A 16,254-nucleotide genomic window follows, 5' to 3' on the forward strand; every position below is an offset into this window, starting at 1 on the left:
TCATCTTAATGTTACTATGTAAGCAATACTCCCAGCTCGACCAGCACATAGGCTGATTGATGGTCAGCCTATGTGCTGGTCCATTTTAAGCCTGGACTGTATATAGAGATGGACATTGTGAGGTGTGATGTCATCCATTGGTTTGCATTGGGGCTGGTTGGAACCCCCGAGCTGCTGCTAATGGTCAGGGTCATAATCAACATTTGGAGCCAGGACCTTCCAAATAAGGAGTGGAAGTGTTGCCTTTCACAGTCTGGAAACATGCACCGCTACCTTGGACAGAAGCTAAAGCTAGCTCACTGGGAACACTGTGCACTGCACACTTGGGCTAAGATTAGCTTCATAGGCTAAATTGTGCTAACAGAGCAGGGTCTTGTTAGTTTAACTCATTAACCACAAACACAGTACAACTGCATGTTTGGAGAAAAATCACTGTTCATTCTTCAAACAGAATTTGAAAGTTCAAGACAGCAGGAATCCCGTAGGTGGGTAGAGCAGCACACATGGCAGATATCAAAGCTACTATAAGTCTTAAAATTTTATTAACAGAGCAATAATTTCCAAAATGACCATCAGCTCACTTATTAGGGGGCTCAAATTTAGCAATTGGAACCAGAATGACTCATTGAGTTGTGACTGTGATTGACTTTGTATTTCTAGAGAGAAGTTGATGCTTTTTGAATGGGAGTCAGTTGGAACCGGGGATTTTTTGGAGAAAGCACACTTACACTTCAAAGTACTTCTGCATTGGCTTCAGCCTCCAGCATTAGTAGTTGCCACTTGAATTTAACCCCCCATGTCAAGTCAGAGGACTCACATGCATCCATGCGAACTGGCAAACTGTACTCACAAAAAATGAAGCTGTCAATTCTAAAATCATGTCACTGTTTTCACTATAGAAACAAGTAAAGCCATTCCTGCAACTAATCTACTTACTGCCCATTCTTATTCTATATGCTTGGTATGCTCCAAAAAGTCAGTCTTGGCAAAATATGTCTGAATTTGATTCTTTCTGCTACACTTCATAGTAACACAGAAGCAGTGTATTCAGCTTTGGCAAAGCGATGACTTCATGGAATAATTAGAGCACGTGGATGTATGTACAGTAGAGTAGTCCATCCCTGTACTCAGGCACACGTTATGGTAATGAAGCTGACAGAGCTAATTGGATGTGTTTGTATTTTTTCCAAACAATGACTCTGCTGACAACGGTCCAGCTTTAATCAGCCACAAACACGTGTGTAAATGACATCAACACACGGGATGTAAACAATAGTTTATTCCTTTGTCCAGCTCTCCAGGTCAAGCCATTCCTAATGAATGCTCAGTTTCTCTCACATACACTAATACACATGCACCATGAAGTTAAGTCTAAGTAGATTAGAGGGCCGTATGATGAGCTCTTAACAGGACTAGTCCTCGACACAGAGGCCAGCGGAGCACAACAACAAGCCCGAATCTTGACAAGATGCCAAACTCTACTCTGCTTTTAGGGATAGTGATAACCTGAAGAGGACAGAAGCTGGCTTGTGACCAGTAGGTGGAATGAACAAACCCTGGTCTCTGCTCTCTTACAACAGCCATCATTGTGTCCTTGAAGAGGGTATTTGACCTCCAAATGCTTCACCGTGTTGCACAGCAAAATGCAGCAACACTGGGGCTGTATTATATTAAATGCTGCAGAAAAGATGCATTTACATAAAGATTACTTCCTTTAATTAGATAAACATGGCAAAGAATATCACAGCAACATATATCCCTCACAGGTCCAAACCGTCAAAACTAGAATAATAAAAATAAGATAGAATAAATAGAATAATCTCAGTTGTTTTCCTTTTTTTTTTTTTTTTTTCAGATGTTTGTTTATTTTCCCTCTGTAGGTGGACGTGTAGACCTGAGACGTGCTGTGATATTATCAATCATATTTCCCAAGAGAGTGAAGCCAAGAACTATTTCAGCCTTTGTTTAACCAAGACTGTTGACTGAGGTCAAATTCGTATCAACAGCAACAGAGAATAGCAGCATTTGCTGAGAGTGAAGGACGGTTAAAAACACACACACACACACACACACACACACACACACACACAAATACCCGGGGGCTATACTACTACTATCACATATGCTTGGCCTGTGAGCAGCTGGGTTATCTGGGTGTCAGAGGATCTCAGTTGCAGCCTTTTTTCACCATTGCAATCAAAAACAAAGCTTCTTGTTCAATTTCCCCCTTAATCTCAATGTTTCCATTCTAGAGCTGCACAAAAATTGATTGCACCAGAATGAAAATCAGCAACTGCTAATGCTAATAACAGGGTCAATCAAGCAGAATGGGCTTTACTTCGAGGTAATGGGGCATCTTCAAAGTGACCAAAAGTAAAATAAATAAATAAATAGAGAATTTAAATGATTTGTTCTGTAAGTTCTGCTTAGAGTCTACCATAAAGCTATGCAGATATTAATCCTTCATATAGATTTAATCACATGTGCACACACACACACACACACACACACACAAATGCAGTTTCCTTGGCTGTTTAAATTGGACTATGGCATACAGCCATCAGGGATGAATACATTTTTGGAGAGCACAAAGTGTAAACACTCTACATTGTCTCTGTATTGAAAAAAACTAAAGATGTAAGTTCTTTTTGCTGTAAACATATATAAAAAATCCTCCTTTCATGGATGAGTCAGAAGATGTGCAAGGAGTCTTTTCCAGCTGGCTTCTTTGCTGCTTAGGAGACACAACAACATGTTTTCTGTGTCTCAGTTCCGAGGCTAAATTCCCTGGCGTCTTCTGAAACTCACACACCGATGTGGACAGATTAATTGGGTTTAAGTGCACCTTGTTGACCCCGCATGCACTTGTGTCTTGTCTGACCAGTGAGACTGCTCTCGCCACCTCTTGACCAACAATTAACGCATCGTCTGAGCAGGTGTCTTGCTGCCCTGACTGGTCTCTGAGACCAGTCAAGACTAGTTTGAATGGTGCCAGGAATTCAATGAAAAGGAGTGATGTTGTTCAGATGTAGAGAACCATGAAACCATGACAGCACACAGGTGATTCACATCTTTACTGCTAGTGGCCTGAAAATATACTGTACATTTATTGTGCAATAATGCAAAGATTCAATTATAGTATATCTAATAATAAAACCTTAGCCTTTTTTTTTTAAATAACTCTTGAGAACATCAAATAATGAATGCTATATTTATCTCAAATAAACATTCACATTGGGGCTGCAACTAAAAACCATTCCACAGTTATGTTAAGGTGTGGGTCTACTGTTTACTGTTAATTGTGATTTCATTGTTTGACATGGCCATTCATAGATTGAGTATACAGCTACTAGAAGATTTGGCATTTGATATTTGGCCTGTGCTGCCAACCAAATCTCACAAAACAAGTCTGTTGCAGTCATGCTGGTCAGGTAAACACACTGTAGCAAAACAAATGGTGCATCTGGGAGACGCTCATCAACTCATGAAGTCAAACCTCTCAAGGTTTATCACCAGGAGCTCTAAAATGGTAAAGAAAGCATTAATAAATCACTGGGACAAATTCCTTGACTACAGTACATGCCATGTCATGTCCGTGGGCCTACAGTGGATTGTGGGATAGCGGGCGCTATACACTGGTTGTGTCTTCCAGTATCAGGCCAAAGGAGAGCGCATTCCTCTAATTGTTGATCCATTATGGCACTTTGAGACAAAACTTTAAATGACCCCAATCCCTATAATCATTTCATTACAACAAAAATTTGTTTTTTCTACAAGAATACTTGATGAATAAAGGAAATTAGTTCACTGGCTTGGCTAATGTGTGGGCATTGTATCGCTATTTGGCTGTAAAATTCTGCTTAAAGGCATAGCTTTCCATTTTCATACAGATTATCTTCACAGCTGGGCCCATGTAACTGCACACCATTTCTCAAAAGTCCTGTCCTCACCATGAAAGTGCCAATCTGAACAAAACCCTGGTGACTCTGGATGGCGTGATGACTTATAACAACAGATTATCTTTCCAAAATCTGGCCTGATCTAAAACCATTTAGAGGTTTAGTCAGAAAGCTGTGTTTCTCAAAAATGAATATAGCTAAGGGCCCTCTTATCTGGCAATCCAAATGGGAGCATGTGTCAACACAAAGGACGCGTTGTTCTGTTATTTCCATTTTATTCAAGCTTTATCTAACCAGACAGGTCCATTAAGATTTTTTGATATGTAATTGATCCGTTCACACCGGAGACATTCAAGTTTAAAGAAGGGTTCTTTATCTCTTGTCTTGTCTATGAAATAAAAAGGACTTCTGTCAATACAGGAAAAGGAAACAGTTGAAAACAGCCACACTCAGACCAAAACACTCCTCGACCTCATCATCCACTTCATCTGCTGCAGCCCCCGCCTGCAGTCTCTTTCTGTTAAGAAAACCTATCAGACATCCGTCTTCTACTGCCCAGAGGGATAACACACACACACACACACACACACAAACACACAGGAAGAAAGTTAGGGGAGTCACAATGGGGGAAATGAGGAGAGGAGACAGAGGGAGGGAAGGATGAGAGGGAGGAGAGAGACAATTGAATACTGGAGGAGGAGATGAAGAGCATCAGCACCACAACAAAGCAGCTGGGTGCATACACACACACACACACACGCACACACACACACACACACACACACGTACACACAAGGGAAGAAAGTTAGGGGAGTGACAATGGGGAAAATTAGGAGAGGAGAGAGAGGGATGGAAGGATGAGAGGGAGGAGAGAGACAATTGAATACTGGAGGAGGAGATGAAGAACATCAGCAACACAACAAAGCAGTTGGGTACACACACACACACACACAATGTCAAGATTGCACAGTAAATTAGCTGAGGGAAGCAAATATAAACATAAATCATAAAAGCTTTTTTCAACTGATTTCATGCTGACTTTGGCAGCACATCAAATATTAGCAATGTCCTAAATGATCATTTCTGATGCTATGGTTGCTGTGTACTTTTATTTTGATTATTCTGTTGTTAAAGATACCATTTCTTTGAGAGCTGCTCTTTTTTTAATCTGTTCAGCCAACCATGGTGTCTGCTATTGATTGTGCAAACTTCTGATCAAGTTTCAGTTTATTCCAAACAAACCTGTGCATCCCTGCTCTCCTCCTTGTTGCAAGAGACATTAAAAACACAGCTTCTGACGCATGTAGGATTTCTAATAAAAACAAACTGGTATATGCACATAATAGAGCTCAACAAATAAGACAAGAAATGCCCTAAATGATTCTTCCCTTTAAGTATTTAAAGGTCTCCTCTAAACATTATATGTTTGTAGACATATGGAAATACTGTGCTTTGTATAATAATTCATCTGACATGTATTTTAATTACTTCCTTAAAAAGTACTATAAATGGCTTCTACTCCTTCTCCCTCATTAAAATCCAAAATCTATGAATATGCAAATATGGAGGCTTCACGTTTTGTGTAAGTTGCATACTGAACCATAATTGGCTCCAAAATTGTCACAAATCATGCTCGTAAGTGTGCGCCTTAAACTTAGATTTAAGATGAGCACTGAGAAAGTTTCCTCCTTCAGCAGATGAATGTGAAAACAGACATCTAGTGTCAAACTCTGCACGTACATCATTCTGCACAGTGAAGCTCAAACATCCAACTGGTGTAGGAACAAGAAAAAGAGATTTTTGGCTGGAGGGGGACTTTAAATCACTTGAAATAGTTCAACCAGTAAAGGTTGAGTATGAGGAACATGCACAACTTAATATAAGATGCTGTGTTTGAAATGAAAAGTCACCTATGGAGGATATCACACTAACTGTGCATTTTTCTATTACAGAGGCCACACACACACACACACTCATGAAGGGGACTTAGCTCTGGTGCCATGACTCCACTTGTCAGCAGCATGTTTCTTGTGAACGACTTTGATATCCTGCTATACTTCTTTTTAATTTACAGCATGTTTTTCTCTGAGCTATCAGCTTGCACATTCTGCACTGACTCTCCATAACTCAACACATTCCCACGCCACAACGATGACTGCTTAGCGGCCCATATTGTCTCAACCTCCACAACAACAGCCTCTGTCTCTAATTCACATTCAGCATCAGGAGATGAAAGCATCACACTGCAGCTGAAGCTAATTGGATAGATGAAGGGGATGGTGACTTGAAGGAGGTGCTTTTCCAATAGTGATCCATAATTCCATAGTGATTTAAAAAAGGAAACTAGCATGTAGGTGAGAGTTATGAACGGTTTTGGAAATTGGGACAATTTTTACTGTATCAAGCATTTTCCTCCACATCAGAGCAGCCAGTAGTGCAACGACACGGACATGAACCCAGATCAGCTTGCCAACTGCCAACTGTGTGTGATGGAGCATCAAGCCAAGCCAGAAGCACTGCAGCCAGATTGAAACTGGGTCTCTCTTGTGGTGGGCAACTGCTTTTTCTTCATCGCCACCCAAACACCACTTTTTCTTTTTTTCCCTCTTTTTGTGCGTAGACACACTCAAACAGCACATGCACACTGGATTTTACTGTATGAAGGCACAGCCAAAATCCTAAATTGCGTCTGTGTTGATTTGCTATTTTGTCAGATGACTCACCAAAAGAAGAACATGCAAAAAGTACAAAAATCAGTCTTGATTGTAGGAAAACTGTGATTTTTACTGAAATTTTACCGTTTTGACAAAACAAGGTTCTCAGGATGTGGCCACGTTGAGGCAAGTGCAGGGAAAGAAGGAAATACAAACAAAAGGAAAGAGAGGCAAGAGCAGGAGAGAGGGAGTGTAAGACAGAGGAGGAGAAAGGAAGTGACTCACACGCAGCATCTTTTAAACTGTGGGGGAGAAAGAAAGGTAAACAGACAAACAGAAAGTCTATGAAAGGAATCAGGGAGAAAGAGTGAATAACAAAGCGAAAGGTCATGGCTATAATTGGGGACATTCATCATGGGACAGTTTTAGGAGTAGGTGTTATGTGCCATCCATCCATTGAGCCACTGTCTCTCTGAGTGGCTGTTGATAAGCCGCTGCCTGGAGCCCGGCCAGCGACGGGCCTCTGCCCATTTACTGCTGCATAAAGCTTCAAAAGCTGTTTTCAAACACTTGATAGTTTATAACAGCATGGAAAATGTGTGCCGTGTTGGTATACAAAGTTCCAGTGGCCTGTTGTTCACACTACCCAAGAGTATGAACAACATTGTATGGAGTTTGCATGCAACTTTGACCGAAATATTGATCAAATGATAAATACTGCCCCATAATTCTTTGAGAAACTAAAAGATTTAGTTTTCTTTTAATATCTGTTGAGCCTACATCAAAACACAGTGGCAGGTTAAGACCCCCTGTCTCATACACTAAACAGTGCCCTCACTCTTTTATCCCACAGGGGATACGACAGAACAACCAGAACTTTGTGAGGAAGTAAATTGGGATTTTAATTTATTTTACTTCTATTTTGTTGTTTGGGTTTTTTTGAAATATAGGTTTAAGTGTTTTTTTATTTATGGTTTACTTTATTTCCTGCATTTTCCAGCATTGGTTGATTAGGAGCACTGTAATTCAAGGATTTAAAGAGGATTCAAAGGGTTTATTGTCAAATGCAGAAATAAACAAGTTATCAATGCAATGACATTCTTTCACAATGTCTCTACATGGTGCCCATTACCCTGGTGTCAATTACTCTATTTGAAATATATACTAGAAACTATGTTTAATAAAGTATTTAAAAATATTTGTAGCAAATATACAGACACACAAACACACATTCATATCCACCAACCACTCACATACATTCATCCATACTGAGGTAGACGAGGTGATAACAGTTGTGCTCAGAACAGTATAAAAAGTATGTGCAAAATGGCAGGAGTGTGAAGAGGTGGTGCCGGGGGTGGGTGGGGTTCTTTGATGGTGTTATGGGCCCTTGTGAGGACTCTCTGCCAGTAGATATCCTGCAGTGATGGGATGGGTTCCTGTGATGTGCCGGGCTGACTTGATCACTCTCTGCAGGCATATCCATGTTCTTATGGATGAATAAACTGAACCTTTGAACCTTTGAAAAAGGTAAATGTAATACAGAGAAAAAAGTGTAAAAAATATATATAGACTAATGTGTTCACACACAATTTAATTTAAATTATGTATAATGTCTGCACAGAAGCTGAAGGCCACAATAACAGGGATAAAAACTGAGAAAGGAGAACCCGCTGCTGGAGGTGGTACAGGGTCATGGATGGATCCAAACATATCACATCAATCCTCCATGCCTGAACGACTCCCTGGAGGATGCAGCAGAGAATTTGTCTCCACTGTAGTCACCTACAGTAAAATGGGAGCCGCTAAAGAGCACCAGCCAAGAGTGTTGCATATGGGGTAGAGAGAGAGAAAGAGAGAAAGAGGAAAGCACATGAGAGAGAGGAGAAAAAGAGCAAAAGGCATTAGAGAGAAACTGGAGAGAAAAAAGGAAGAGACAAGAAAGACTAGAGAGAGGAGAGACGCAGGGGAGCGACAGGAGGGGAAAGAGAGGGGTGCAACACGATTGACAAAACATTTTACAGGCCTTTCTCTCTATAAAGTATAAACACATAATGTAGCGGTCACCTTTTGGATGCAGTTTTTATGTTTTCATGAACCCTAAGGAATCACTATGCTCCAGCTAAATTCAGGTTGCTTCCAACAGTTTCTGTAACTTTCTGAAAGCAGCAACATGCCCATTTCACACATGATTGGCCAGGTGAGTGAAGGTAAAAAAAAGTAGGAAAGATTTGAATTTCCTTTTCATGATTTCTTTTTTTTAATTCCAAACATAACTACCAATGTCACATTTCAAATACTCAAATGAGTGCAACACTATGAATGCTTTGTCTGACAGTGTGCGTCATTATCCTTGTATTTGAAGGATTATCACATCACGTTCTTTATACTCATGTTACCTTCATACCTGCTACTTACATAGTTTAATCATAAAGTGATGTTTTTATAATGTGCTGACCTTCCTTTTAACTCTAATATATTATTCACAAAATCAACACTGTGACTGCGAGAGAAGCTGCATCAGTCTCCTGAGAAGTGATCTCCTGCAAGTTCAAAAAGATCATGTGAGAGTCTGCAGATTATCCTGCATCCTGTGTACTTTACAGTATATTTGCATGACGTATTAGTACGTATAATGTACTAAACAGATGTAAAGGTCCAATTTTGCACAGGTACATGCTGACAAAAACCCACAAACCTGATTACTATCTCTGAATAAGTTACATCAAAGTACAAAAATAAAGAGCCAAAACACAGAAAATTCTCCTGGTTGCAGATGTACTTGCTCGCATGAGAAGACTTGCTCGCATAAAAAGCAAGAGTCAGTGCCAGCTGAGCATACGGTGGTGTTTGACCTTGGCGATGGCCCTGAGTGAGTTCATGCATGTCTAGTTGAGGCAGTGATGGTCACACCCTTGAGGAAAGTGATACAGTTATATGGTAAAGGCAGGGCTGCCAACACATTAGAAATGTACAGTAGGTCCATTATAGAGACAAACATGAACAGTGAAGGCTTACGTGCTATCCGTGCAACTAAATCCCCCCAAAAATGTGAAATTTCTACAGAAAAAAGTATTTGTCCATTTTTCTAATTTCTCTTTGCCAGTTCGGTGTTCTGTAACCATTTTGAGTCGTCCTCTTAACCTTTCTGTCGGCTCTCTCTGCGGGATTGCAGTTCTACAGGCTTTTTCACAGCAAATGTACACTGGTCTCAGTAGAGCCAACCAATAAAGTTTTGTAACATGGGCTCAGACGAACCACTGGTGTGCACAGCAGGGAGGGCTGGACTGGTCCTGCTGTTTTTGTCCTTTTAGTTCCTTTTTATATTTAAAGCTACTATAAGGAACTTTTAACTGCTTATGAAACAGTCTCATGATGCCTCTTTATGACCTACATAAGCAAATGAGACCATGAGCCAGAAGATTGGCTCTGTTCAAAGGGCAATTATAAAGCATTAACGCAGTATTTTCTCTATATGCAGGCCTGGCAACTCCCAACACTATGGTTCTCCTTGCCAATGCAAGTTAAAACACACTATTTATGTTCTACAGTAATATTGCAGCGGAAGTGTCAGTCGCACAGAAGGATGTTCTTTAACCTTTTTGAAGAGTTTGAATTGGTCGGCAATGAGCATTTATAGAAAACGTGACATTTGCAACATTTTCATCGTCCCAGTAAAATCAGAGGAAATTGTTTTTTTTTTCCACACTAAATGAGAAGCTTCTGAAAAACAAGACTAACTCTAAATGCACACTCCGAGCTGTGTGAGACTCTACTCAACATGCTCACAATGACTATGTGAATACACTGATATTGAGCAGGTATAATGTTTCACCCATTTATCATGTTATCATGCCATAATTTGCTAATGAGCACTAAACAAAGTACAGTTGAGGTTGATTGGAACATCATTAGTCTCGCATGTATTAAATGCATTTATAAACAAAGGTATTGAACACATTACAATAGGGCTGCAACTAATGGTTATTTTTATTATTGATTAATCTGCCAATTATTTTGTCTATAAAATGTCAGAAAATAGTGAAAAAGGTCTGTTATAATTTCTCAGAGCTCATGGTGACATCCTCAAAAGTCTTGTTTCAGTTTGAAATCCAAAGATATTCAATTTATTATCATGTATGACACGGAAAAGCTTCAAATCACCACATTTAAGAAGCTGCAACCAACACATTTTTAGCATTTTGGCTTTAAAAAATTACTTAATGATTATTTGATTATCAAAATAGTCACCGATGTCTGCCTACCAGTATTGCTATTCCTAGAGCTGAACGCAAACATGACTAATAGAAACCTCCAAAGCAAAATTATAATGCTCCTCTTCTGCTGCACTTAAAAACAACGCTTGGTAACTTGGTGACTAGGGTTTGAGAGACCAAATGCAAGCTGTTGATATTAAGACTGTGAATCTTCTCGCAATGCATGGATGATTTCATCACAAAATCCAGCACCGAGAGACTCCATGCCAGGCGGAAAGAGGAGGGATGAAGTGTCAATGCTGCTGTCCTGAATGATTCGCAGAGCATCCTTCAGTAAAATGGCTTGAATAGCACTTTTCAAGTTTAATGTTTATTTAATCAGGATGGTCTTTTGAGACCAAAATAACAGCAGAATTATGTCACATGAACAAACGTGACAAACAAACATTCATTCAAGGAAGAGTAAAGATAAGAGGGAAGCATAAAAGACTTTGATGCAAAGAGAAAGAGAAACAGGGAAAACACCATTTCTCAACAAAAACTGTAACTCAACTGTAAGTATAACGCGACAATTCAAAAATCAAATAAATTTGACATTTTTCTTCCCATCATGCTTCTGAATACCCTGAGCATTTTTGGTATTTTTGTATATTTTCAAACTATCACGCCAAAGATAAATATTTTATGTATTCTGCATTATGCAAATCCATTTCGACTGTAGCAGAGCAACAAACACAATGAAAAGTCTTTGCTGCTGGAGCTCTTTTGGGTCAAGCAGTAGAAATAAGAGTGAAAATTTCAAACCAGAACAAGGCCAGGGCTACTGGGACTCAGCACCACCTAAAGAGTGCACACTATAATTTGACTAAGCTAACTCCACTGTTGTTTACTTTACATTTCTTTCTTAAGAGAATATTAAAACCGTAAAGACAAATCAAAGAAGGATCTAGTGAGGCAAAATCCCAGTGTGAGGGACTTCAATCACCTTTTAAGACGGACTTAACTACAATGAGAGGACACACTTTCTCTCACACATACACACACAAAAAAACAGCCCAAAGTCATTTCTAGCTCCTTGAAACTAAATCCCCTTTTTGAAAATATTTAAATATTGTGGGTCAAGAGTTTTTCTGGCGTGAAGAGCAGAGCAGGTTTTGGAGTCTGGTTTGTACAGTGCAAAAAAATAATCCAGATTCCACACCTGTTTGTTGCTATAAATAAATAAATAAATACAGATTCATGCTTCATTATGTGTGTCTTTCCGTCTTTTGCTTTTAGGTAAAGCCACAGTAGGAATAAGGATATCTAAAAATGCATCTAAACCACAAAGCAAAGAGGAAACTTAAAAGAATTTTTCCACTCACCTAATTGATGCTGCAGATTTGTCCTGTTTGCCAGAAGTGGATGTTTGTAGATGGTGATTGGGCCTTTCTAGGGGGAAAAATAATATTACTAAGACTAACAAACTTATTCAGGGCTGAATATATGAATATTTGTAGAGATTAAATTTGGCATCTAACACCAAGCTCCACACAACAGAGATTGGGGAATAATAAATACAGATGGACTTAGAGCCAAAAGAAGGACAACAAAGCTGAACAAAGATAAGTAAACTTTGTTGTATGTAGCAGCAGCATTGAACAATAATACAGTAATATTTCTCCGATGCTTAACTGTATATGAAGTGTGTGAGGAAAATGGGAAACTAGGCTGCAGTATGGGTGACAAAGCTAAGATATTCATTAACAGTGTTAGTACAAGCAGCAGGTACTTACCTTGTTCAAGTGAGGAAGTGGCCCCCAACATCTGACAGATGAGTAAATCCCTTTGGGCAAAAACATGCTAATAGAAAACTAGTCTTCCAGTTTAGAGGGCCTTGTGAAGATGATAGTTTATATGACAAAAAGGCAACCAACAGCCACTGAACAACAACAGCAGCAGCAGAAGTAGAGACATACTGCCACACAAACACAATTATTCTTTCACAAAGTTTCCCAAATCAACATAATCTAACTGTAGCAGAAGAAAAGACAAGGCAGGGCACTAACAGTTTAAATAGCCCGCCTCACTACAAAGGGTGTGTTAAAGCACTCCAGCAACGCTAATCATCTTCTTCTTCTTCTTCTTGTGGGATTTTGGCAGTGTGGAGCTACTAGACGTATTACTGCCCTCCACAGGACAAAAATTTAACTGACATAATCATGCTTCATATTTTCCTATACAACTCTGAATCATGCAGCAACTGTAAAACTGATTTTGTGATCAGCTGGTGGTTCTAATTTTGGCCAGAGAAAGATTTAATGGAAAATGACAAGACTCCTAGGTCTGACAATCTCTCATTAAAAGTTTTACTTTCTGTATTATATTTTCTACATTCCAGGAAAACATGCTTGAGTGTTTCAAAACATCTACCCTCACATAATCCAGTAGGGTGTTTTCCTTTAATGTGCAAGTACTGATTTAACCCGCAGCATCCGAGCCTCAGTCTGCAAATTTTAACAGAATCTCTGAGGATGAAGAGAAAAATAATGCCAGTCCTCCCAATTCTAAACAAACAGGTAAGATCTCATTAATAACGTCAGGCCGAGATTTGGATTTACCCCCTCTTAAAGCCATCAGAACAGCTGTTGAATCAGAACAAATGAGAACTTTCCACCACAAAGCCCAAAGAATTGCTAATAGTTCTGCTGTGAAAACAGATTTTCCATTTGTGATACGCTGGTCAATCCTAAGACCAAGCTGAGCCACATACACCCCAAATCCTGCTTTTCCACTCTCTGGGTCCCTAGAGCCATTTGTGAAAATTTTCAAATAAGATCACATTACTCTATTTAGATAATGCTCCATTTCTTAATCTATCACACTGTTATAATTTTCTGTAAAAAAAAAAAAAAAAAAAAGTAAGAAAGGTACAGATAACCAGCTTGTATGTTTTGCTTTCCTGCTCCATTCTCAGTTTCCTGGCCCACTGATTCATACTGTTGAAAAATGGTCTGTTTTTGATTTTGCCACCAGAATCGTGACCCTTGCAAAAGACACCTCGCTGGGTAGGTTTGATTGGACCCACTTAGTTTTACCCAGTACTGCAGCCCCAAATTAATGTGCATTAATGTAAGGGCATTTCTCCCATTTCAATAAGCAGTGCAGGAATTGAGGAGGTTTTAAAAGCCCCAAAACAGAGTCTCAGTGCCTTGATCTGCACAATATCTAATTTTCCAAGCACTGACTTAGCAGCAGAGCCATGAACAAAACACCCATAGTCAAGTACAGCTCTTATCATTGCCTGGTATATTTAATGCATGGTCTCCCCTCTCTGCCCCCCACTCACATCCAGACTTCTCATGACATTTAACACTTAATCACATTTTGTTAGTATTTTTGCTATGTGAACAGCCCAAGTCATTCGTTCATCAAACATAACACCCAAAAATTTAAAATCTTTCACTCCCTTTAGTGAAGACCCATACATGTGCAGTCCAAGGTTAGCTAACTTTCTTCTGAAACCAAAGATCATAAATTTAGACTTTGCAGCTGAGATTTTAAAGCCCCATTTGTCTGCCCATTCCTCTACAGAAACTAAAGCCCTTTGAACTTGTTTTAAAGTAAACTCTGCATTTCTTCATCTTCTCCAAATGGCACCATCATCTGCAAATAAAGACTGTCCAAACCCTTTTCCAGTGTTCCTAAATATATAATTCATCATTATATCAAATATGACTGAGATAATTACAGTTCTTTGTGGGGTACCGTTGTCTATTTCAACATTTTTTGAACTTTTCCCATCCACTTGTACTTGTATTGTTCTTTTCATTAGAAAATCTTAAATCCAATTGAACATTCTGCCTCTAACTCCTAAATCATAGCTTTCCCAATATCCAAGAATACACTTACCACTGTTTCTTTATTATCAAATGCCTTTTTAATATCTTGATCTTAAACTGCAACATGACTCCATTGTTGACCTTCCATTTCTGAAACCATTTTGGAATTCAGCAAAAAGTCCCTTACTTTCTAAATATAAACTAGTCTATTGATAATCATCTGTTCCATGATTTTACAAAGCACTGATGTTAACGCTACAGGACGATATGAACTGGGGTCAGATGCATCTTTACCTGGTTTCAAGATAGGAATTATAACAGCATGTTTCCAAATAACCCTCTTCCTACACCGAGGTAAACAAAGCTAGAATTCCTTCAAGAACAAAATCATCCAAATCATCCAATATTCATAAGACAGCCCACCTCTCCCAGTAGTAGTTTAGTTTGCACTGACGGTAAATAGCATCCTTTAATTCTTTCATAGTAAAAAACAAATTAATTGGATTGTCATTTTTTGAACTCATATCCAACTACCACTGGTTAATTAACTTCAGTTTGGTCCTCTTCATACTTCTCTCAACTCCCAGGTTCCCAGAGCAGTGCACTGCTTGAAAAACATCAACAAACAGCTTTTTCCTTGTTGGATACTCACATCGCCTCACTTCACTTCATCTCACCTCACCTTACCCCATCATTCTGTAAAACTGGGATAGGTCTTCTTTTATAAAGTCCTGACATTCTGTGTACAGCTGACCACAGATGCCTTTCAGGGCCTATCATTTCACAAAATCTCCTCCAACTATTTCTTTTTTCATTTTTAATTACTCTTCTTGCTACTACCCTTAATCTCTTATATTGCACTGCATAACACAGCATTGGATGTTTCCTAATTTTCTTTATGCTCTATTTCTGTTCCTTACAGCTATATCATGTTCTTTATTCCACCAAGGACCAAATATACATGATCTGGGATTCTGCTTCATAGGAATAGTGCAGCGACCTGCCTTATGGATCATCAAGCTATGGGAAGTATTCCAATCATCTACAGAGCCCTAAAAATCTATCTCTCCTACTAGATGTTGAGCCCTCTCCTGAAATTCATCCCATTTAGCCTAAGAAAAGCCTGGGAACTCTCTCTTCCACTTCTATTCTCAAATTTCTACCAAATCTGCATAAAATTGGCTAATGATCACTACCTAGTGTATATCTGTCCATAACATCCCACTCTCCAATTCTGGCTAAGTTTGAAGCAAATGATAAATCTTTGCGACTGGAAATATTCCTTACAGTATGATACCTAGTCGGCCTTCCATCATTGATCACTACCAGATCATACTTATCCAGGAATTCTTCTACAACTACTCCATTGTTGTCCCTGCTATCACTGCCCCATGCTCCAGCATTTAAGTCCCCAACCCATATAATATTATATATGCTCAATAATCTTATCAAATTCTGACCAAATCTTTGCAAGAATTATAAAAATTGATAACAGTTATACAACTATTGCTAGACCAAACTTCCACAGCCAAACACTCAAGATTAGATTATGATTATATAAAGTCTCCTTTACTGGAATCCTGACTTAATAAAAGTTGCATACCCCCCACCTGATCTATCAGACCAGAAGTATAAAATCAAGGCAGGTCTTTATCCATGCCTC

The 16,254-nt window shown here is 39.1% G+C and overlaps 1 protein-coding gene across 2 annotated transcripts in view; it reads right to left on the reverse strand.

The window, feature by feature from the left end:
• Positions 1 to 14,515, reverse strand: part of sphkap (SPHK1 interactor, AKAP domain containing) — a 130,378-nt gene extending 115,863 nt beyond the window's left edge. For both annotated transcript variants that reach the window (XM_067594468.1, XM_067594466.1), the window contains exons 1-2: positions 12,546 to 14,515; positions 12,135 to 12,201 (exon numbers count right to left, since the gene is read on the reverse strand). The gene's annotated coding sequence lies outside the window, so the exon portion shown is untranslated. The remainder of the gene's footprint in view (positions 1 to 12,134; positions 12,202 to 12,545) is intronic.
• Between the last annotated feature and the right edge of the window lie 1,739 nt (positions 14,516 to 16,254).

Source organism: Thunnus thynnus, chromosome 7, assembly GCF_963924715.1.
Source record: "Thunnus thynnus chromosome 7, fThuThy2.1, whole genome shotgun sequence".
NCBI lineage: Eukaryota > Metazoa > Chordata > Actinopteri > Scombriformes > Scombridae > Thunnus > Thunnus thynnus.